The sequence below is a fragment of the Balaenoptera physalus genome (genome assembly GCF_965194825.1).
Source record: "Balaenoptera physalus genome assembly, chromosome: 3".
Lineage (NCBI taxonomy): Eukaryota > Metazoa > Chordata > Mammalia > Artiodactyla > Balaenopteridae > Balaenoptera > Balaenoptera physalus.
In genome coordinates, this window is record NC_138890.1 from 61,177,884 (window position 1) to 61,202,322 (window position 24,439).

The 24,439-nt window shown below is 44.1% G+C and overlaps 1 protein-coding gene and 1 long non-coding RNA gene across 9 annotated transcripts in view; one reads left to right on the top strand and one right to left on the bottom strand.

Annotated features, from left to right (window-relative positions):
* SIL1 (SIL1 nucleotide exchange factor) overlaps nucleotides 1–24,439 on the top strand; it is a 302,793-nt gene that overhangs the window by 51,250 nt on the left and 227,104 nt on the right. The window lies entirely within an intron of this gene.
* On the bottom strand, nucleotides 11,179–22,702 carry LOC309657371. Its single transcript, XR_014261776.1, has 2 exons — nucleotides 22,417–22,702; nucleotides 11,179–22,015 (listed from the first exon to the last, which is right to left on the bottom strand). It is a non-coding gene; the product is annotated as an uncharacterized lncRNA (long non-coding RNA).

Below are 24,439 nucleotides of genomic sequence, written 5' to 3' on the forward strand. Positions count from 1 at the left end.
TTGAGAAGTGACTTAGTCAATTATGGGCTGCTATAACAGAATACCATAGATTGGGTGGTTTAAGTAACAAACACTTATTTCCCACAGTTCTGGAAGCCGGAAGTGCAAGATTAGGGTGCCAGTATGACCAGGTTCTTGAGGAAACTGGGTTGTCCCTTTGGACATCTAATCAAGTGTTTCTCAACCTTTTTTCATTAGCACCTTTTGAGACATTTTTTTCCCTAATTGCCCCCCTGCCTCCAGTCAGTGGAATTTTAATACCATAGATGTACTGTGTATCTGTTTATGTACTGTGGCTCTTTGGAGGGCCACAAACTGTTGTAATATCTAAGATTTTTTCTTCCCCAAGAATCAATTTTCACCCCTTTGGGGGTGATTTTGCCCTTATTGAGAATGCATGGTCTTATCCTATATTGTCTCACTAATACAGTCATCAAGGCTTGTTTTCTATCTAGAAATTGCAGCTGTTACCATAAGCTTTTTCAACACCTCAAACACCAAACTAGTGAAAGCAGGAGAATATTATCTTATTCAGTCCTCACATCAACCTTGTAAGATAGTTGGTATCATCCCCATTTTACAGATGAAGTAACTGAAGCTTAGTGAGGTTAAGTGATTTGGTCAAGGTCAAAAAGTTTGGTGTAGTCAGTCTTTAAATCCAGTTCTGATTCTAAAGCTATTTTTGTTGACTCTGCTGCCCATCCCCACTCCTCAAGAGTCTGCGATCATCAGCAGGATAATCAACCATTCAACTTATTTTCTCAAGGCCCTGCTAGGTGCCAAGCCCAATGAAAAATGTTATGAAAAGAGAGTTCCTGCTGTTGAAGAGGTCACTGAGTGACCTCTTACATGTTGGAGATGCCTTAGGGATAGTGCCTTTGTTACCCTCTCCTGTTTGGGCCTCTTATGGGATGGCTGGCTCTAGCTAATGGCTGTCATGGAAAGATTGGAGCTAGCTGGCTTTTAGGAGGGTCACAGCTGTGGATTTGTCTTTATTAGTTCCATTTTCCAACCAGCAGAGCTGTTTCTAATCACTGAGCATGATATGTACAGGGTATAAACAAATGGGTGTAGCAGGTCCAGTAAACTCCTTGGCCATTAGATGTTTGTAAGCATGAGGATTAGTAAGAATGATGTTTATTTTTTGCTTATTGATGTTCTTAATAATTCAGAGCAGAAGTTGTTTGTCCCTTTCTGAAATTATTCTATACTGTCTGCCTCAAAGCCTAATGATGTTAAGAGATTCGGAAAGAAATGGAATATGGGTGGAGGTAGGAGGGATATTTTTACTTGGACTTCTCCAGAGAGGCAGGAATTGAATTTATTCTTTACATTTGCTTCTCTGGTGGCTCCTTGGCCTTGCTCACAGCTGAGCCCAGGTGTTCCTGGTCTAGAAATTGGAGCCTTTGGGTAGTGTCTGATGTTTAGCCCATGTCACATGTCATATCTACACAGAAATGGGAAGGGGTATGTTTATGGGGTCCGATTGCTGGCTGTCGTGACTGAAAGCATTTTTTTTTTTTTGAATTCTTGAATTTTATTTATTTTTTTATACAGCAGGTTCTTATTGGTTATCCATTTTATACATATTAATGTATATTAATGTATATATGTCAATCCCAATCTCCCAATTCATCCCACCACCACCACCCCCCACGCCAGTTTCCCCCCTTGGTGTCCATATGTTTGTTCTCTACATCTGTGTCTCTATTTCTCTACATCTGTGTCTCTATTTCTGCCCTGCAAACCAGTTCATCTGTACCATTTTTCTAGGTTCCACACATATGCATTAACATGAGGAATATTCCATTGTATATGTGTACCACATCTTTTTTTTTTTTTTTTTAATTTATTTATTTATTTATTTATGTCTGTGTTGGGTCTTCGTTTCTGTGCGAGGGCTTTCTCTAGTTGTGGCAAGCGGGGGCCACTCTTCATCGCGGTGCGCGGGCCTCTCACTATCGCGGCCTCTCTTGTTGCAGAGCACAGGCTCTAGACGCGCAGGCTCAGTAATTGTGGCTCACGGGCCCAGCTGCTCTGCGGCATGTGGGATCTTCCCAGACCAGGGCTCGAACCCGTGTCCCCTGCATTGGCAGGCGGATTCTCAACCACTGCGCCACCAGGGAAGCCCCTACCACATCTTCTTAATCCATTTGTCTGTCAGTGGGTATTTAGGTTGCTTCCATGACCTGGCTATTGTAAATAGTGCTGCAATGAACATTGGGATGCATGTGTCTTTTTACTTATTTATTTATTTGTTTATTTTTATATTTTTTATTTTTGGCTGTTTTGGGTCTTCGTTTCTGTGCGAGGGCTTTCTCTAGTTGTGGCAAGCGGGGGCCACTCTTCATCGTGGTGTGCGGGCCTCTCACTATCGCGGCCTCTCTTGTTGCGGAGCACGGGCTCCAGACGTGCAGGCTCAGTAGTTGTGGCTTACGGGCCCAGTTGCTCCAAGGCATGTGGGATCCTCCCAGACCAGGGCTCGAACCCGTGTCCCCTGCATTAGCAGGCAGACTCTCAACCACTGTGCCACCAGGGAAGCCCCTGCATGTGTCTTTTTGAATTATGGTTTTCTCTGGGTATATGCCCAGTAGTGGGATTGTTGGGTCATATGGTAATTTTATTTTTAGTTTTTTAAGGAACCTCCATACTGTTCTCCATAGTGGCTGTATCAATTTACATTCCCACCAGCAGTGCAGGAGGGTTCCCTTTTCTCCACACCCTCTCCAGCATTTGTTGTTTGTAGATTTTCTGATGATGCCCATTCTAACTGGTGTGAGGTGATACCTCATTGTAGTTTTGATTTTCATTTCTCTAATAATTAGTGATGTTGAGCAGCTTTTCATGTGCTTCTTGGCCATCTGTATGTCTTCTTTGGAGAAATGTCTATTTAGGTCTTCTGCCCATTTTTTGATTGGGTTGTTTGTTTTTTTAATACTGAGCTGCATGAGCTGTTTATATATTTTGGAGATTAATCCTTTGTCCACTGATTCGTTTGCAAATATTTTCTCCCATTCTGAGGGTTGTCTTTTCATCTTGTTTGTAGTTTCCTTTGCTTTGCAAAAGCTTTTAAGTTTCATTAGGTCTCATTTGTTTATTTTTGTTTTTATTTCCATTACTCTAGGAGGTGGATCAAAAAGATCTTGCTGTGATTTATGTCAGAGTGTTGTTCCTATGGTTTCCTCTAAGAGTTTTATAGTGTCTGGTCTTACATTTAGGTCTTTAATCCATTTTGAGTTTATTTTTGTGTATGGTGTTAGGGAGTGTTTTAATTTCATTCTTTTACATGTAACTGTCCAGTTTTCCCAGCAACACTTATTGAAGAGACTGTCTTTTCTCCATTGTATATCTTTGCCTCCTTTGTCATAGATTAGTTGACCATATATGCGTGGGTTTATCTCTGGGCTTTCTATCCTGTTCCATTGATCTATATTTCTGTTACTGTGCCAGTACCATACTGCCTTGATTACTGTAGCTCTCTAGTATAGTCTGAAGTCAGGGAGTCTGATTCCTCCAGCTCCGTTTTTTTCCCCTCAAGACGGCTTTGGCTATTCGGGGTCTTTTGTGTCTCCATACAAATTTTTAAGATTTTTTGTTCTAGTTCTGTAAAAAATGCCATTGGTAATTTGATAGGGATTACATTGAATCTGTAGATTGCTTTGGGTAGTAGAGTCATTTTCACAATATTGATTCTTCTAATCCAAGAACATGGTATATCTCTCCATCTGTTGTATCATCTTTAATTTCATTCATCAGTGTCTTATAGTTTTCTGCATACAGGTCTTTTGTCTCCCTAGGTAGGTTTATTCCTAGGTATTTTATTCTTTTTGTTGCAGTGGTAAATGGGAGTGTTTTCTTAATTTCTCTTTCAGATTTTTCATCATTAGTGTATAGGAATGCAATAATTTCTGTGCATTAATTTTGTATCCTGCAACTTTACCAAATTCATTGATTAGCTCTAGTAGTTTTCTGGTGGCATCTTTAGGATTCTCTATGTATAGTATCATGTCATCTGCAAACAGTGACAGTTTTACTTCTTCTTTTCCAATTTGTATTCCTTTTATTTCTTTTTCTTCTCTGATTGCCGTGGCTAGGACTTCCAAAACTATGTTGAATAATAGTGGTGAGAGTGGACATCCTTGTCTTGTTCCTGATCTTAGAGGAAAGGCTTTCAGTTTTTCACCATTGAGAATGATGTTTGCTGTGGTTTTGTCATATATGGCCTTTATTATGTTGAGGTAGGTTCCCTCTATGCCCACTTTCTGGAGAGTTTTTATCATAAATGGGTGTTGAATTTTGTCAAAAGCTTTTTCTGCATCTATTGAGATAATCATATGATTTTTATTCTTCAATTTGTTAATATGGTGTATCACATTGATTGATTTGCATATAGTGAAGAATCCTTGCATCCCTGGGATAAATCCCACTTGATCGTGGTGTATGATCCTTTTAATGTGTTGTTGGATTCTGTTTGCTAGTATTTTGTTGAGGATTTTTGCATCTATATTCACCAGTGATATTGGTCTCTACTTTTTTTTTTGGTAGTATCTTTGTCTAGTTTTGGTACCAGGGTGATGGTGGCCTCATAGAATGAGTTTGGGAGTGTTCCTCCCTCTCATATATTTTGGAAGAGTTTGAGAAGGATAGGTGTTAGCTCTTTTCTAAATGTTTGATACAATTCACCTGTGAAGCCATCTGGTCCTGGACTTGTGTTTGTTGGAAGATTTTAAATCACAGTTTCAATTTCATTACTTGTGATTGGTCTGTTTATATTTTCTTTTTTAAATAAATTTATTTATTTATTTATTTTTGGCTGTGTTGTGTCTTCGTTTCTGTGCGAGGGCTTTCTCCAGTTGCGGCAAGTGGGGGCCACTCTTCATCACGGTGCGCGGGCCTCTCACTGTCGCGGCCTCTCCTGTTGCGGAGCACAGGCTCCAGACACGCAGGCTCAGTAGTTGTGGCTCACGGGCCCAGCCGCTCTGTGGCATGTGGGATCTTCCCAGACCAGTACTCGAACCTGTGTCCCCTGCATTGGCAGGCAGATTCTTAACCACTGCGCCACCAGGGAAGCCCTGTTCATATTTTCTATTTCTTCCTGGTTCAGTCTTGGAAGGCTATACCTCTCTAAGAATTTGTCCATTTCTTCCAGATTGTCCATTTTATTGGCATAGAGGTGCTTGTAGTAGTCTCTTAGGATGGTTTGTATTTCTGCGGTGTCTGTTGTAACTTCTCCTTTTTCATTTCTAATTTTATTGATTTGAGTCCTCTCCCTCTTTTTCTTGATGAGTCTGGCTAATGGTTTATCCATTTTGTTTATCTTCTCAAAGACCCAGCTTTTAATTTTATTGATCTTTGCTATTGTTTTCTTTGTTTCTATTTCATTTATTTCTGCTTTGATCTTTATGATTTCTTTCCTTCTGCTAACTTTGGGTTTTGTTTGTTCTTCTTTCTCTAGTTCCTTTAGGTGTAAGTTTAGATTGTTTATTTGAGATTTTTCTTGTTTCTTGAGGTAGGCTTGTATTGCTATAAACTTCCCTCTTAGAACTGCTTTTGCTGCATCGAATAGTTTTTGGATCATCGTGTTTTTGTTGTAATTTGTCTCTAGGTATTTTTTGATTTCCTCTTTGATTTCTTCAGTGATGTCTTGGTTATTTAGTAATGTATTGTTTATCCTCCATGTGTTTGTGTTTTTTATGTTTTTTTCCCTGTAATTGATTTCTAGTCTCATAGTGTTGTGGTCAGAAACGATGCTTGATATGATTTCAGTTTTCTTAAATTTACTGAGGCTTGATTTGTGCCCTAAGATGTGATCTATCCTGGAGAATGTTCCATGTGCACTTGAGAAGAAAGTGTAATCTGCTGTTTTTTAAAATAAATTTATTCATTTATTTATTTTTGGCTGCGCTGGGTCTTCTTTGCTGCACGAGGGCTTTCTCTAGTTGTGGCGAGCAGGGGCTACTCTTTGTTGCGGTGCGTGGGCTTCTCGTTGTGGTGTCTTCTCTTGTTGTGGAGCATGGGCTCTAGGCGCACAGGCTTCAGTAGTTGTGGCATGTGGGCTCAGTAGTTGTGGCTCATGGGCTCCAGAGCACAGGCTCGAAGTTGTCACAACGGGCTTAGTTGCTCCGCAGCATGTGGGATCTTCCCGGGCCGGGGCTCGAACCCATGTTCCCTGCATTGGCAGGCGTATTCTTAACCACTGCACCACCAAGGAAGCCCTAATCTGTTTTTGGATGGAATGTCCTATAAATATCAATTAAATCTATCTGGTTGGGGCTTCCCTGGTGGCGCAGTGGTTAAAAATCTGCCTACCAGTGGCGGGGGCACGGGTTCAAGCCTTGGTCCGGGAAGATCCCACATGCTGTGGAGCAACTAAGCCCATGTGCCAGAACTCCTGAGCCCACGTGCCACAACTACTGAAGCCCGCATGCCTAGAGCCCGTGCTCCACAACAAGGAAACCACCTCAGTGAGAAGCCCATGCACTGCAACAAAGAGTAGCCCTTGCTCGCCGCAACTAGAGAAAGCCTGCGCAGCAACGAAGACCCAATGCAGCCATAAATAAATAAACAAACAAACAAATAAATAAATAAATAAGGAAGGAAAACATAGCTAATCAGGAATTTAAAAAAAAAACTATCTGGTCTATTGTGTCATTTAAAGCTTGCGTTTCCTTATTAATTTTCTGTTTGGATGATCTGTCCATTGGTGTAAGTGAGGTGTTAAAGTCCCCCACTATTATCGTGTTACTGTCGATTTCCCCTTTTATAGCTGTTAGCAGTTGTCTTATGTATTGAGGTGCTCCTGCGTTGGGTGTATGCACCCAATTATATTTGTAATTGTTGTATTTTCTTGTATTGAACCCTTGGTCATTATGTAGTGTCCTTCCTTGTCTCTTGTAACATTTTTTATTTTAAAGTCTATTTTATCTGACATGAGTATTGCTCTCCTTTGATTTCCATTTGCATGAAATATCTTTTTCCATCCCCTCACTTTCAGTCTGTATGTGTCCCTAGGTCTGAAGTGGGTCTCTTGTAGACAGCATATATATGGGTCTTCCTTTTGTATCCATTTAGTGAGCCTGTGTCTTTTGGTTGGAACGTTTAATCCATTCACATTTAAGGTAATTATTGATATGTATGTTCCTTTGACCATTTTCTTAATTGTTACAGGTTGGTTTTGGAGGTCCTTTTGTACTCTTGTGTTTCCCGCCTAGAGAAGTTCCTTTAGCATTTGTTGTAGAGCTGGTTTGGTGGTGCTGAATTCTCTTACCTTTTGCTTGTCTGTAAAGCTTTTGATTTCTCTGGCGAATCTGAATGAGATCCTTGCTGGGTAGAGTAAACTTGGTTGTAGGTTCTTCCCTTTCATCGCTTTAAATATATTATGCCACTCCCTCTGGCTTGTAGAGTTTCTGCTGAGAAATCAGCTGTTAACCTTATGGGAGTTCCCTTGTATGTTATTTGTCGTTTTTCCCTTGTTGCTTTCAGTGATTTTTCTTTGTCTTTAATTTTTGTCAGTTTGATTACTGTGTGTCTTGGCGTGTTCCTCCTTGGGTTTACCCTGCCTGGGACTCTCTGCGCTTCCTGGACTTGGGTGGCTATTTCCTTTCCCATGTTAGGGAAGTTTTTGACTATAATCTCTTCAGATATTTTCTCTGGTCCTTTCTCTCTCTCTTCTCCTTCTGGGACCCCTATAATGCGAATGTTGTTGCGTTTAATGTTGTCCCAGAGGTCTCTTAGGCTGTCTTCATTTCTTTTCATTCTTTTTTTTTATCCTGTTCTGCGGCAGTGAATTGCACCATTCTGTCTTCCAGGTTACTTATCTGTTCTTCTGCCTCAGTTATTCTGCTATTGATTCCTTCTAGTGTATTTTTCTTTTCAGTTATTGTATTGTTCATCTCTGTTTGTTTGTTCTTTAATTCTTCTAGGTCTTTGTTAAACGTTTCTTGCATCTTTTCAGTCTTTGCCTCCATTCTTTTTCCAAGGTCCTGGATCATCTTCACTATCATTATTCTGAATTCTTTTTCTGGAAGGTTGCCTATCTCCACTTCATTTAGTTGTTTTTCTGGGGTTTTATCTTGTTTCTTCATCTGGTACATAGCCCTCTGCCTTTTCATTTTGTCTGTCTTTCTGTGAATGTGGGTTTTGTTCCACAGGCTGCATGATTGTAGTTCTTCTTGCTTCTGCTGTCTGCCCTCTGGTGGATGAAGCTATCTAAGAGGCTTGTGCAAGTTTCCTGGTGGGAGGAACTGGTGGTGGGTACAGCTGGCTGTTGCTCTGGTGAGCAGAGCTCAGTAAAACTTTAATCCGCTTGTCTGCTGATGGGTGGGGCTGGGTTCCCTCCCTGTTGGTTGTTTGGCCTGAGGCACCCGAACACTGAAGACTACCCGGCTCTTTGGTTGGGCTAATGGCGGACTCTGGGAGGGCTCACACCAAGGAGTACTTCCCAGAACTTCTGCTGCCAGTGTCCTTGTCCTCACGGTGAACCACAGCCACCCCCCGCCTCTGCCGGAGACCCTCTAACACTAGCAGGTAGGTCTGGTTCAGTCTCCTATGGGGTCACTGCTTCTTCCCTTGGGTCCTGCTGCACACACTACTTTGTGTGTGCCCTCTAAGAGTGGAATCTCTGTTTCCCTCAGTCCTGTCAAAGTCCTGCAGTCAAATCCCGCTAGCCTTCAAAGTCTGATTCTCTAGGAATTCCTCCTTCCATTGCTGGACCCACAGGTTGGGAAGCCTGACATGGGGCTCAGAACCTTCACTCCAGTCGGTGGACTTCTGTAGTATAAGTGTTCTCCAGTTTGTGAGTCACCCACCCAGCAGTTATGGGATTTGATTTTATTGTGATTGTGCCTCTCCTTCCATCTCATTGTGTCTTCTCCTTTGTCTTTGGATGTGGGGTATCTTTTTTGGTGAGTTCTGGTGTCTTCCTGTCGATGACCCTTCAGCAGTTAGTTGTGATTCTGGTGCTCTCGCCATAGGGAGTGCTTGACTGAAAGTATTCTTGATTATGCCTTTTATTTACCACTTATTATCATCACAGGTAGAGAAACATACAGCAGGCAGTGAATTGATCCATGTCTCGCCACTTCCCTTTCTGCAAGTTGCCTGCCCTTTCTGTCTTGTGAGTGAGAGGGGTTCTAGAAATGGGAAGAAGAATGAGAGATGCATCTCAAAGGTCTGGTGAGGAATGCTGATGCCAGTGGACTTTTAAATGGACATCTCTTTATATTTGTGAATAGTTTCATGCTTATGCCTCTCATTTCTGTGAGCCTCCCAAGGAGGTAGCATCCGTCTGACCAAACTGTAGAAAACTAGCAGGCTTTAGTTCAGTGGAAGAAACATAAAGTAGGACAATCAATACAGAAAACATTGATTGGTCATGCTTTGAATCCAGTGAGTAGTAGACATTGGAAGCATAAAAGGCCAGCTCCTTAGGAAGGATTTTAAGGTTGGTTTTGTGACCCTCTGCATCTCGTACTCATGAGGGTTGAGTTTGATTATATTCATGAAGCAAAGTCTCCACCCTTGGGCCCAGCTGCTGAAGTCTAAATTCACAGTATTTCTGTGCTGGAAGAGATCATCCTAGGGGGTCTTTATATCAATTTCATTGCAAACATCAGAACTGAGTCATGTTCAGATCCAAGGGATGGCTGTTTGTGGTTCCTTGGGTGAGTAAAGAGGAGGTACCCTTCTAGTTCTGTCACCACCGAGTGCTTCAGTTTTGCTTTCCATTGGTTCCTATTTTACTGATAAAAGGAGCCCCAGAGAAGTGAAATGGGCCATATACTTCTTTTAGGGCCACCAGTGTATTAGTGGCAGAGCCAAGACTCAAGCCAGAGAGCTCACAGAAGATGGCTATAGATGTTGCTAAAATTATTTAGAGCCTTGTAAAGATGCAAGATGTTATTGCAGTTAAAAATCTCTAGGGAGGGAGAAGGCCCTGCCTCCACTGACTGCCTTGTTTATCATCTTATAACTCTCAGCAGTGAGGTTTTTGGCTGTCATGCTGATTTTTAAAAAAAATTTATTTATTTAATTTATTTATTTTTGGCTGCGTTGGGTCTTTGTTGCTGCGTATGGGCTCCCTACAGCTTTGGCGAGCAGGGGTCACCCCCTGCTGTGGTACGCATGCCCCTCATTGCGGTGGCTTCTCTCGTTGCGGAGCACAGGACCCAGGTGCGTGGGCTTCAGTACTTGTGGCGCATGGGCTTCACTGGTCCGCAGCATGTGGGATCCTCCTGGTCCAGGGCTTGAACCCATGTCCCCTGCATTGGCAGGCGGATTCCCAACCACTGCGCCACCAAGGAAGCCCTGATTTTTCTCCTATTTATGTTGAAGTGTGTTTCCTTTTGCTCTTATCCCAAAGGAAATAGATTTGAAGTTTCCACTTGTTTCAGAAACAGTGAAGTAGTTCCCAGGCCAGACTGCTGTGTGTTCTGTAAAGAATGGAGCCAGTGAACCAGTGGACCTTATTTTGTGATCCAAGCAAACCTTTAAAACATTTCTAAAAGAAAAAGAAAGTGAAGGAGTAAATGGTATCTCAGGTGGTTTAAAACCACTCAGGGGTCCAATGTTTATAGCAGCACTGTTTACAATAGCCAAGACGTGGAAGCATCTGAAGTGTCCCAACACAGATAAATGGATAAAGTAGATGTGTTTTATATATATATATATATATATATATATATATATATACACAATGGAATATTACTCAGCCATAAAAAAGAATGAAATAATGTCATTTGCAGCAACATGGATGGACCTAGAGATGATCATACTAAGTGAAGTAAGTCAGACAGAGAAAGACAAATATCATATGATATCACCTATATGTGGAATCTAAAAAAAATGATACAAATGAACCTATTTACAAAACAGAGACAGACTCACAGGCATAGAAAACAAATGTATGGTTACCAGAGGGGAAAGGGGCGGGAAGGGATAAATTAGGAGTTTGGGATTAACAGGTACACATACTATATATAAAACAGATGAACAACAAGGACCTACTGTATAGCACAGGGAACTATATTCAGTATCTCGTAATAACCTATAATGGAGAGACTTCCCTGGCGGTCCAGTGGTTAAGACTCTGTGCTTCCACTGCAGGGGGCATGGGTTCGATCCCTGGTTGGGGAACTAAGATCCTGCATGCTGTGTGGCGAGGCCAAAACAAACAAACAACCTATAATGGAAAAAAATCTGAAAAAGAATAAATATATACATACTGAAACTAACACAACATTATAGATGAACTATACTTCAATTGAAAAAAAAAACCCACTCATGGGTCAGCTCACTTGGTTTCTTACTCTGCTATTTACTTATTAGATTTCAGATTGTGAACAAGTTACTTATTTTCTCCAAGCCTTGATTTCATAATCTGTAGAATGGGAATAGTAATAGCTACTTTTGTAACTGAATTGAGAATTGCAGAAAGTGCATCCTCTGGCACAGTGTAAGTGCTCTATATATTATTATCAATAATGACAGCAACAGCAGTTTCCAGTTCCTGACCTGGTTAGAGGGTAAGTTATGCTGACTGGGCAAGTGTGATCTTAACCATCGCATCATTGTGTTTGTTGGTTGGCTTATTATTCCTATCAATCACACTGATCATGCTCATGCTAAATAACTAAACGTTGTGAACAGCAAGGAAGTTTGCAGCTTCTCTGCCATCTCTATCCTTACTCGGCTTAGTTCTCACCTTTTTGAGGCTCTCTCTAACTGGCTGCCCCAGTCAGGGGGCTCTGTTTCCTGTGCAGTGTCTGACATGGTGATTTTAATGGAGCAGGGCTGGCTGGTCCAGAGTCTGCCTGCAGCCCTCTGAGGCAATGTGTTCTCCTTGTCTCTTGCCTTCTGCTTTTCAGCCAGACATGAAGCCATTAGCTCATTAAGGGGACTTTGACTTCTGTCACAGCTTTCTTCTGATTTGTATGCCCATTTCTGGCCTTGTGCAAGGTCAGAGAGGCATAGTCAAATACACTGACCCGGATTTTGTGCTCAAGTTGGCTCTCTTTTCCTGTGAGATTTGCAACTGTTTCAGTGTAGCAGTGGAGGTGGGAGGGGGGAAGAAGCCCCTGAAGTTACTGCCCCCCATTATATTGATTTCAAGCTGGGGTTTTAAAAATCCTGAGCATCATAACTATAGCCTGTGCTTTACTTCTCTGAATGAAGCAAATAGGGTAAAACCTCATTATCTGGGGGCAAGACCAGTCTGAATAGGTAAAAATCCCCAGAAATTAAAGAGTGTTTTCAAAGAAATGCCATTGTCTTAAAATTTGGGACAAGCCTCTGCAGTATCTTTCTTGTCTAGTGTTACTGCTTCCTCTGTTTCCTGGAACTGTACCTGAGTTTTTATAGGAGCCTCCTCCTATCTTTTACTTAGGCTTCCTCCAGGACATTGTGTACCACTGCCCGTTAGGGTCTTCCTAAATACAGTGCTGATTGGAGAACACTCATGTTTAGAAGCTTTCAGTGGCACTTACTGGCTGCTAAATAAATTCCATATGTATCAGTTGTCCTGGTGTTCATGCTTATCACGGTGTATCCCTGTCCTACCACTTTAATTATATCCTGTACCGTTACACACAAGTACCCTTTGCTCCTGGTAAACTGATCCACGTGGTCCTGTAATCATTCTGCATGTTTGCGTCTCTGCCAGTTCTTTTGTCCAGAGTACTCTCTGCTTAGTTTCCTACTTTATGCTGCAGATCCACCTTCTTCAGTCAGCCTTGCCTTATACCTACTCATCTGTATCCCCATAGCAACACTTTGATTATAGAATTCAGCATACTTTATCCTGGTTTATTGCTTTGTCTCTTATTGTATGAACATCTCATGGACATGGTCGTGCTTTATTTTGTCTCCAGCATAATGCTGGGTGTAACATGGACACCATAAATGCTTGTTGAATGAATGAATACATGAATGCCTGAGAAATGATTAACAGTTCTGTTCGAATCTCAGTTCTTCCCTGAAATATTCCTTGATCCCTAATCACAGTGAGTCTGGCACACTCAACTCCCAGAGCCCTTTGTGTGAAACAGTCTGATTCTTTAGAGTAAGTCTTATCTTCCCAACTTGATTAGAAATTCTCGGAGGGCAGAAACTGCATCCCTCATTCTTCTTCTTTGTGTACCCAGCCCCCAGCACAATTCCTGGCACATAGAGAGTGTTTAATACATGCTTTTGGATCCAGGAATCCAGCCATTTGGTTAATTCCTCTGCCTACCAGTTCATCAGCCTTCTCTGTCACTCACTGGCCAGGGGTCTCCAACTCAAAGATGTTCAGGGCTGGGTCAGAAACAGTGTGAGGCAGCAGGGAATGTTGGGCTGTGTCAAACCGGAGTGCTTATGAGCTCCGTGGGGGACAGCTGCTACTCAGCCCATTATTGCCATGGGTGAGTGTGGCTTTAGTGGCCTCCTCATCTCATATTACAAGAGAAGCCAGAAATCCAGATTTTAATGTGAAATCCCCAAGGACTACCAAAGCACATCTATGGTATAGATTTGACCTATACACTATCCATTTGTGACCTTTGGGTAGAGGCTGAAATTTCACACATTTAAGTTCCTTGTGGAAGAAGAAAGGGAGGGGAAGGCATAATCTGAAAGCTTTTGAGGGAGTTTTGGTGAAAGCCTAGCTTTGGTTGAGAGCATCCTGTGACTTTCTGTGGGTAGTGACTTAGTTTCTTGAGCTGAGTCCTGCAGAGACCATGCACGGTCTGGGCTTCATCCTCCCTTGTATTCTGTCCCCAGAAAGATGGTGTCCTGGGGACATATGTGATTTTTGCTCTTTTTGCCCAGCCTCGGCTGAGGCAGGTTTGATGGTTGTTCTTGCTTCTGTCAACTTCTAAGGGCCTGGTGGTCAGGCTGATACAGTGCGAAGTCCCAGAGACCATTCCTGTTAATGGCTTCTCTGAGAAGGGGTTCTGGATGAGCAAGCACAACCGAAAGGGAAATATATTGTACAAAATGATTGCCTAAATGTGGTCAGCCAAGGGGCAAAGCAGTATAATAGCCAGAAGGAAATCTGTACCTCTATGGAGCCTCTTGCAGGGCATTATCTTTCCTTTGGCTGTCCTGTTCTTTTCATAGTCTCTAAGGGCCCATGGCAGTGCTTACTGCTTGGTATTACTTGAGGGTCTGAAAGTGTTGCCTCCAGTGGTATCCTCATTTGTGGTAGAAACTAGCTGATTGGAATATCTGGAAGAATACATGAGAAACTGAAAAGAGTGGTTGTCTCTAGTGAGACCCCCTGTGTGGCTGGAGAACAGGAGAGGAGGGAGACTGACTTTTCATTGTATACCTTTGTGTGCTTTCTTTAAGTTGAACCATGTACATATATTGTTATTTTTTTAATGTACCTGAGCAAGCCTAAGTTTGATCTCCTCTTCAAATTCTCTGTTCTCTGTTTAGTCCTGAAGCATGGGTCTCTTTGTAAACACCTAGACCCAGTCACTGTAGATTGCCTCTCAGAGGTGGCAGCCTTGCTTCTCTGGTCCCCAGAAGTGTTTTAGGGTTTCTCACTTAGGGGTCTTAGAATGACAATCAGGCCTAAAGTACGTTCAACATTTTACTGTTTTTTTGTTTTTTTTTTTAAGGAATTCCTTTATTTTTATTATTTATTTATTTATTTATGGCTGTGTTGGGTCTTCGTTTCTGTGCGAGGGCTTTCTCTAGTTGCGGCAAGCGGGGGCCACTCTTCATCGCGGTGCGCGGGCCTCTCACTGTCGCGGCCTCTCTTGTTGTGGAGCACAGGCTCCAGACGCGCAGGCTCAGTAGTTGTGGCGCACGGGCTTAGTTGCTCCGCGGCATGTGGAATCTTCCTGGACCAGGGCTCGAACCCGTGTCCCCTGCATTAGCAGGCAGATTCTCAACCACTGTGCCACCAGGGAAGCCCAACATTTTACTGTTTTTAAAGGGCTTTTGGATACATTGTTTTATCTGATCCTTACAACATCCCCATTTTATAGAGGTGAAAAATTGAGGTTTGGGGAGTCTGAATGACTTACTTGGGGCCATATAGCTAGTCAGGGTAGAGCTGTGACTGTTCCGGGTAGCCTTAGTTTACATTCATGCCCCTTGCTCTAAGTTCTTATGGTAGTGAGGTAGTCTTCTCTTTTTGGAATTCTCTTACAGGTTTTCAGAACTGTTGCAGTAGGGGCAGGGGGTGGAGCTGTGGTGTTTTCTTTTTCCTCTTTCGGCTCTAGCTTTTCCCTCTTTAGGAATCTCAGTTACATAGGCCTGTCTTCTCTGGAAAAAAGGGGTCAATAGTAGGTTTCTCCATTTTCTAGATAGGGTAAATTAAGGCTCCATTGGGGCGATACCTTTTAGGGGAGCTTGAATTGACAGTCTGGTTTTCTATTCTTTGCTGAGTATTATTGCTGCTGTTAGGCAGAGGGCTTTGTTTCCAGGTTACAAATCTTTTGAGCAAAGAAGTAAGTATGGAATAGAATTGGAAGGACTCATGTAGTCCTTGGATATAATTTAATGCTCCACATCCCAGAGAGAGTAAACATTGTAAAGTGCGCAAGATGGGTTTGGATTAATATCCTGACAACATATGGTTTGGCATGTAGGGCACTCCCTGGGAGTGCCCTGGGAGACCCTCCTCACCATACACAGCCTGCCTTTGCCGCGTGGTCCCTTCCCACGGGTCTTCCCAGCAGCTGTTGTGCACCTGGGTGAATTGTCAGCTTCTCTAAGCATTGAAAAAAACAATTTTAACTGATGAAAGCCCTCATACAGGAGGCAAAATAAACAGACAACCATGAGAGACAGTGTGTTTTAGTACTTCTTAGTTTCCCCTGAGTTTGTCCAGGGTATTCACTTCCATTAGAAACAGTGGCTGATCCTCACCACTGGTCTCCTCAGAATACAACATTGGAAATCATCTTACCCTGGGACTTCCCTGGTGGCGCAGTGGTTAAGAATCCTCCTGCCAGTGCAGGGGACACGGGTTCCATCCCTGGTCCGGGAAGGTCCCGCATGCCTTGGAGCAACTAAGCCCGTGCGCCACAACTACTGAGCCTGCGCTCTAGAGCCCGCGAGCCACAGCTACTGAGCCCGCGTGCCACAGCTACTGAAGCCCGCGCACCTAGAGCCCGTGCTCCACAACAAGAGAAGCCACCGCAATGAGAAGCCCCCGCGCGCACCGCAACAAAGAGTAGTGCTACCCCACTCGCCGCAACCAGAGAAAGCCCGCGCACAGCAACGAAGACCCAATGCAGCCATAAATAAATAAATAAATAAGTAAGTAAGTAAGTAAGTAAGAAAAGAAAATCATCTTACCCTTTCCAGTCTGCTGCCCCTGGTGTCATGGGTGTGGAAGGTCTCTGGAAGCTCCAGAAAGGCAGTGAGCACCATGGAGGGAAGGCTCAACTGCTTCTAAGAACTAAGCAGAAATCTTTGACTTTTTACCTTTTCTATTCTTACTTAAATCAGAATAAGGTTGCCTTCAAAGAGAATTCTGTGCATTACTGACACAGCTCAGAGTGGAAGAGGCTCCTGGTACCTCCTCTGCAATCTCTGAAGAGAACTTATTGGGGGCGTGCAGACATCATGCTCAGGTTATCTTTATGCACCTAGCCCTAACCTGTGCTATGCTGAAGAGAGTTGTTATAGAGATATGTACCAGCTGATGGCTTAGTCAAGGCCTCACTGGTTGGCAGCTTTGTAGGTCTGGAAACTCAGCTTGTTCACCCAGGTGTAAGTTCCAGTGGGCTCTCTTAAGCATATGAAATTCATGAGACCATCAAGCTACAGTTTCAGTTAACTAATTAACTCTGAGAAACATGACTACCAAGTTGATTTGTGTGCACAGATAGGAGCATTGTCTCCACTATAGGAAAGGTGAGCTGGGAGCCAACTCAGCTCTGGAGGAAGTCAGGGTGAAGCATGGTGGAAAGCTCTTGGCTGTAGATAAGATATACCTGGATTCAAACCATATACTAGCTGTGAGACTTGAGATGAGTTATTTAACCTCTCTGCTCCTATTTCTTCATTTGTAAAACCCCCCTGGGGTTTTCAGATATGTACATAGTAAGCACTCAGTAAATATTTTGTCCTATTTATTCCCCTGTCTCCTTCTCTCTCTTCTTTCCTTGCAGCATTGTCCTTCTAGGGCTATATCTGTATTCTGACCAAAATACATTTGTCAGTCTGTTCAGGCACCAGGAATGTATTGGAGAGAGATTCATTTTTATTCTCTAGATTCCCTTTTATGTATCTTTTGCAGACCACAGTCATTCTTTTACCACAGGTTACAGTAGGAACAACTAGATTCTAGCTCTTCTCAATCTGTTCCAACCTAAGGAGGCTTTCTGGCTACCACTGAATCTACAGTTTTTTTTTTTTTAATAAATTTATGTATTTATTTATTTTTGTCTGCGTTGGGTGTTCATTGCTGCGCATGGGCTTTCTCTAGTTGTGGCGAGTGGGGGCTACTCTTCGTTGCGGTGTGCGGGCTTCTCATTGCAGTGGCTTCTCTTGTTGCGGAACACGGGCTCTAGGTGTGCAGGCTTCAGTAGTTGCAGCACGCGGGCTCAGTAGTGGTGATGCATGGGCTTAGTTGTTCCGCAGCATGTGGGATCTTCCCGGACCAGGGCTCAAACCCATGTCCCCTGCATTGGCAGGCGGATTCTTAACCACTGCGCCACCAGGGAAGCCCCAAATCTAGTTTTTTGCTGAGCACCCACTATGTGTCAGGTACTGCTTGGCCATGAGAATAGAGTGGTGAGAGACAGAAACACCTTTCCAAACTCCCTTCTCAGATGGGTTACTTCTGCGGATGACTGGTCTTGTGCATTTTTTGTTGCTTCATACTAATTTCCTTCTGAGGGGACAATCTTCTCCCTAGACCTAGGAGACAGTGCCTCTTTGTGCTGCCTGGGCCATGCCTGCTGGCTTGCTTGCTCCCAAGTGATGAGAGTAGCAAGCTGAGGCTGAAGGAGAAAGCCCTGTGGGCTACTACTGCCTCGGCCACACATGTCCCAAAGGCCTGCGCTTGGCACTCTTGAATGTTCCTTTTCTCCTTGCACACAGATTATAGTGTTCATGGGTAATTTAAATTCAAATAACCTTCCGCCCCCTCTCCGCCTTTTAAAAAAAAAAAAAAGAGCCCTGTGTATTACAGGGTAGAGAAAAAAGAGGGGCAGCCCTGGTCTCCTGGTGGGGTTTGTTTTATCATGTGTTTTTTATGCAGCCTCGCTATGGGTTGCCTTTTCTTTAATAAGGCTAATGTGTAATTCAGGCATATTGATATTCTGTAGTCATAGAATCTCACATCTTTCTCTACTTTGTCATATATAGCGTGACATATATAGTCACATGTATATACTGTGTCAGGGGCTTTGGCTGACCGGAAGTGGGACTTGCTTCTCCATGTTGGACTCCAGGCTGCATCCTGGCCCCTAGTGGGCTCTGCATGAAGAAGGCCCAGCAGCCAGGTTGACGGATTTCTTAGCTTCAAAATGTGGCCTGAAGATAGCCCTCTGTTTCCTCTTCCTCTTTCTGTTGCCAATTTACCAGCAGTTGCCAAGAAGTGTATACAGGGAAGCAGGCAGAATGGCTCTGTGGGAACCATTTATTTGAGAGCTCCCAGTGGAGAAATGCATTTTCCTTTCCTCCTTCTCTTGCTGTGGTGTGTAACATTGTGATTTGGTACTGCTTGTCCCTCGGCAGTACTGAGGCCTGTACATGACTCCTCTGACCCTGTAGGGGTTTTCAACAATAAATCGCTTGCTGCTTGGTGTTTCCCCCAAATTCCATCACCTTCCCAGGAATGGGGGAGTGTGTCAACAATTAGGGACCTAGCAGAGCCTCTGTTTCTGGCACTGTGACCGCTGGAAATATGGTGGTTGAGCCCACATGAGCCATGTTTCCCACTGCTGCTGGGGCTGGGCATTTGCTGCAGTTGGATTTAGCTTTAAGAGTCACACTAGAGGTTGGAAAGGAGAGAGCACTGAGTAATTATTGCTTATGTACCAGTTAAACCTATCAGCCAACAGATGTTAAGTGCAGGAAAAAAGTGCAGTAATGTTGTTATAATGGCATAATAGTTATCATAATAATCAGCTGGCATAGCATCTGATAAGAGGCAGATCCTGTAATGAGTGCAAGGGAAGGGTTAACCTTGAACTATAGCACAGGGAATGGGTGCTTAATCTTGTAAGAGATGCTGTGTGGATGTGAATGATTCAGGTATTGAGTTGCTACCCTCTCTGCATAGCTAGAGGGGCTATGGAAACTTCAGCTAGGGTTGTCTGCCTTAAAGGTACTGTCTTTCTCATGGTGTGATGGAGCATACACCATCTTTTGGTTTAAATTTTACCATCCTAGCATCCAGCAGCAGTGGGTTCTAGGAAAGGCAGAGAGAGATTTCATCCCTGTGGGCCCATTTGGGATTTTCAGAAAACCCAGCCTCATCTTCTTAGCTACAGGTGATGAGCTCTACTCCCTACAGTGAAATGTATTCCATACCTGGGGGGGGAGGGTGTACCTCATTTATGCGTACATACTAATTGTGGTGGGCTGTGCTTGCAGAAGACAGCCTCTCCTTACCCAGAGAGCTTGCTGGAGCTGCATTCCCACTCTGGATAGGAAGGTGGTGGTGAAGGGGTGAGGAGCAGAGCTGGGCTCATAGATGACCCACAAAGACAGCACTGGGGTAGGAGAAAAGAGTGTTTGGATTCAGGCAGACCTGGGTTTGCTCCTGACCTTGCCACTCGTTAGCTGTTGGACAAGTTTAACCTCGCTGAGCCTCACCTGCCTGACTTTGTATGTGCTCATCTATGTCTCATTTGTTTTTCACTAACAGCCCTGTCTCTGAAGTGCCTATCACTATGCCTGCCACTAAGTAGAGCTCAGTAAATGCTTCTGCTTCCTTCACCCCACCCCCACCTGCCTATCCTAAAGAGTAGAAGGGCAAGGACAAGACCCTCCTGCTTCTAAAAGGAATTTTGGCCTCAATTAGAGCTTTATTTGAGTTTCTTCAGGCCCTGGTGTTGCTTCTCTGAGCCACAATCTGTAGACCTACTTTGAAGCTGCCTCTCAGGGAGACTTTTGATATTTGATGTTTGGGCACATCTCTGCTTTATCCAGGGAGTAAAAGATAGGGTTTAAAATCCCTTCAGGGAATAGTATCCCTGCTTCTGCCTCAGTCTCCTGCAGCCTTGCTCCTTTCCCCTTTTTCCTTTGGGTGGGTCACGTGGGGGCACTGCCTGCCTTGGGAAGTACTTGTTTCTTGCAGAGGCTGCTAGTTGTTTGGCTCAGTCTCTTTACTGGGTAAAGGTTATTATATTTCTATATGCCTGGGCTTTTGCTGTGGACTTTTATTTTGGAAGCCTGGAGTACTCAGACAAGGTGATATCTTTTTAGACTATTTTTGGCTGTAGGCCAGCTTATCACTATGGCTACCATGGCAGGATATAGAAAGTAACTTCTGGAAGAAATTTGGGAAAGAGGAAGGGGGAAGGGGAAGAATAGTTTGTCTTAAGGTCACAAGAGGAGAACAGCTTCTCTAAGCAGAACCATTTTGATTTGGACAGAGCTTCATTTTCCTTCTCTCTGAATTTTTCTTTCAGTCAATAAACATATATATAGTGTCTGTTACATTCCAGACACTATAGTAAGCCCTGAGATACACTTGTGACCAAGTCATATACAGTTCCTGCTTAGAGTATTGAGGAATATAGACATCAAGTCAGATTATAACCATATAGATAAATGTAAAATTATGATTGTAATAAATGTGTGGAAAGAAAGGAATGTGGTACCATGAGAATATTTGACAGGGGATTTGACTTGATCCTGGGGTTAAGAGGGTATCAGGGAAAGCTTCCTTGAGGAAATGATGTTTGAGTTAAATTGTGAAGAACAAACAGATGTTTACTAAGCAAAGTGACATGAGGTTGAAGAGCATTTCAGGTTGAGGGCCCAACGTTTACAAAGCCTCCTGAGGGGGTGGGGGTGGGGAGCAAAGAAGCATGACTTCTATGGGGAACTGAAATAAAACGTGGCCAGAGCACAGAGAGTGAGAGGAGATGGATACAGGGTCAGGTTGGAGGGGTTGGCAAGGGCAGGCCTGTTCAGCCGTGGCAAGGCATTTTGTATTTACTAGAAGAGTCCTTTGGAGGGTTGTTAGTCGTGGTTGTGGTGGTGAGATGATTGAATTTGCACTATGAACAGATCACTCTGTTAGATGGAACATTGGATGGGTTTTGAGAGAGTGAGAATGAAGACCAGAAAAGGAACATTACTGTAATAGGTTACTTGTTTTCCTTCAGTCAGCTAAATGGTAATCTTGAGATCGACCCCATGCCGTGTTGCCTTGTTCCTCCTGAGTCAAGTCCTCTCTCAGTGCCCACCGTCAGTGTGTTGTTGGGGCCACCTGGCCACTCAGCAGACGTGGTGGCTCACAGTACTGGCATTTGGCATTTTTCCATCTTCCCAGAAAAAGGCCTGGAGGTTTCATGCCTGTCGCTTGTTAACATGTGACAGCAACAAAGCACTTTGTAACCTGCTGTCTTGCCATCCCTGTGTTGGCTGTCACTACTGAGCAAGGGCTACCCCTTTCACCTTGTACCGCTTAAGCCACTGACACGGGCACCTCCCTGAGATGTGATGTGCCAAGTTAGGAAAGCCAGCACCTGTAGTTTGTGTACCACTCAGTTCTGGTTGATGCAGGTGTGCACATGTTCTCTCTTGGCAGCAGCCAGTGTCTGGAGGGCCGGAAATGTGCTGTAGTCATTCTTCCCGCTGTGTAGCCAGGAAGACTGAGATGCAGGAGGAACCTGTGGTATAAAGAAGCCTGGGTCAGAGTCACACGCTGTCAGACCAAGAGTTAGGTGCATGGTAGGTGGTTCCAGACCCTCGATCAGAGCCCTTCCTCAGCAGTACTGTAGCCTTGGCCACTGTTCCTTTCACTTACTCAGCTGGAAGGCCATGCTGCATATAGTGGTTAGGAGCATGACCCTTGCAATTGAGCAGACCTTAGTTAGAATCTCTGCTTCACGGACTTCCCTGGTGGTACAGTGGTTAAGAATCCGCCTGCCAATGCAGGGGACATGGGTTCGAGCCCTGGTCCGGGAAGATCCCACATGCCGCGGAGCAACTAAGCCCGTGCGCCACAACTACTGAGCTTGTGCTCTAGAGCCCGCGAGCCACAACTACTGAGCCCATGTGCCACAACTACTGAAGCCCGCACGCCTAGAGCCCGTGCTCCACAACAAGAGAAGCCACCGCGATGAGAAGCCTGCACACCACGACAAAGAGTAGCCCCCGCTCGCCGCAACTAGAGAATGCCCGCGTGCATCAGCGAAGACCCAATGCAGCCAAAAATAAATAACTAAGATAAATAAAAAAGAGCAGAAGAGTAAAGACACCAAAAAAAAAAAAAAAGAATCTCTGCTTCACTACTTATAAGCTGTGTGATCTTGGACAAGTTACTTGACTTCTCTGACCCATAGTTTTCTTAGCTCTAACTGGGAAATAATAAGTTTCCACCTCACAGGGTAGTTGTTGTGAAGTATTGGTGAGACTATATGAAAGGTGCTTAGCTTCCTTCACAACGTAAATGATGAATAAAAAGTGGTAACAATTGTTGTTATGGTTTATTTGGCTAATTTTGTTTGTTTTCCATGCTGGGCATGGCATAAAGATGTCCTGGCTTTGAGGTGCTCAGTTTTGTGGTCACTTTTTTTTTTTTTTTGGCTGCATTGGGTCTTTGTTGTGGCGCGCGGGCTTTCTCTGGTTGCGGCGAGCGGGAGCTACCCTTCATTGTGGTGCACGGGCTTCTCATTGCGGTGACTTCTCTTGTTGTGGAGCACGGGCTCTAGGCGCGCGGGCTTCAGTAGTTGTGGCACATGAGCTCAGTAGTTGTGGCTTGCGGGCTCTAGAGCGCAGGCTCAGTAGTTGTGGCGCACGGGCTTAGTTGCTCCGCGGCGTGTGGGATCTTCCTGGACCAGGGCTTGAACCCGTGTCCCCTGCATTGGCAGGCGGATTCTTAACCACTATGCCACCAGGGAAGTCCCTGTGGTCACTTTTTCTGCTCTTCTGTGTGGTCATGCTTCAGTAAAACAAGGAGTCCCCTAGGGAGGATCCCGATCAGATGTCCACTTGGTGACGCTTTGTCTTCCTGTGGGCTGCTTCCTCCTCCTGCGGCCCCTAGCCTCCAGCATGCCTTGATTCCTGTTTGCTCCTGGCTTGGGGGTGGGGGTGCTCAGCTCTTGGTTAGGTAGCCCTGCTTCTTGCTAGGACTGCACCATTTTGAGCAGCCTTGTCTTTTTGTTGCCTTCTGAGTTTCCATTTCTGGCAGTGAACATCCTTGTCCCCTTTTATTTGTTTCTTGAAACACTCTATTGTTGCTGCTACTTTTCCTTTGTAAAATACTGTGTAAGGTGGTTGACATAAAAGAGACCATGAAAAATAAGCTGGGTTGTATTTTCTGTAAAGGTTTGTTTAGTACCAAATTGGTGAAATAAAATACCCCCCAGTGGTCTTGGGTGTGGGGAGGGGAATGATCTTTGTAATGGGATTGTATTTAGTGGAGGTATTGAAGAAAGTTAATTTGATTTATTTGATTCCTCCAGGGGTGGAAGTGAGGGTGGAGGAAGGACAGAGTCTTTCACATTCTCTGAATTGGAGCCTTCACTGGCTGAGAAGATGAAATGTGTTGGTCTAGAGTGTGCAGGCCCTGACCTGTGTCCATGCTTTCTTCCTCATTCAAGGGGGTAGGGGTTGCCATGATGAGTTTATATGTACCTCTATTCACTCACCATTTAGTAAGACGTGTGCACTGCATTCTGTAGGATGAAAGAGAATTCCACTTCTGCTAATTGCTAGTTTTTGACCCTGTCCTAGTAGTTCTGTGACTCAGTTTCCTCATCTGAATAAGGTATGCTGATACGCACCTGCTGGGGCAATTAGGATGAAATGAGATAATGTACATCATGCGCCTGGCATGTGGTAGGTGCTCAGTGAATGGTGAGGATTATAGTACCTTCAAAGACTTCATACCCCATCAAGTAGAGAAGCCATGGATGGGACCGCAGGTGCCAAGAAAGGCTGGCCAAGGGCATGGAATGGTGAGAATGGATTTGGTTTGTTAGGGAAGGTTCCTGGGGAAGGTATTTGGAGTCAGGCCCCAATCTTTGTTCCCCTCTGGGGAATATGAGAGACTGCTTCAGTTAGAAGAAAAGAAATAAGCAGAAGGTTTGAGTGGTCACCCGAAAGAACTACTGTCTCTCCCCCCACCCCCCAAATGCAAAGGGGTTGGGAATCATTAGAGCAAAGTGGATGGGGGCCCTGGCTCTTTCAAGTCAGACTGACCTGGGTTCCAGGCCTGGCTCTGCCTTGTACATGCTGTGTGGTCTTGGGCAAGTCATTTCCCCTCCTCTATGAACTTTGGCGTCCTCATCTGTAAAATGGAAATGATAATATC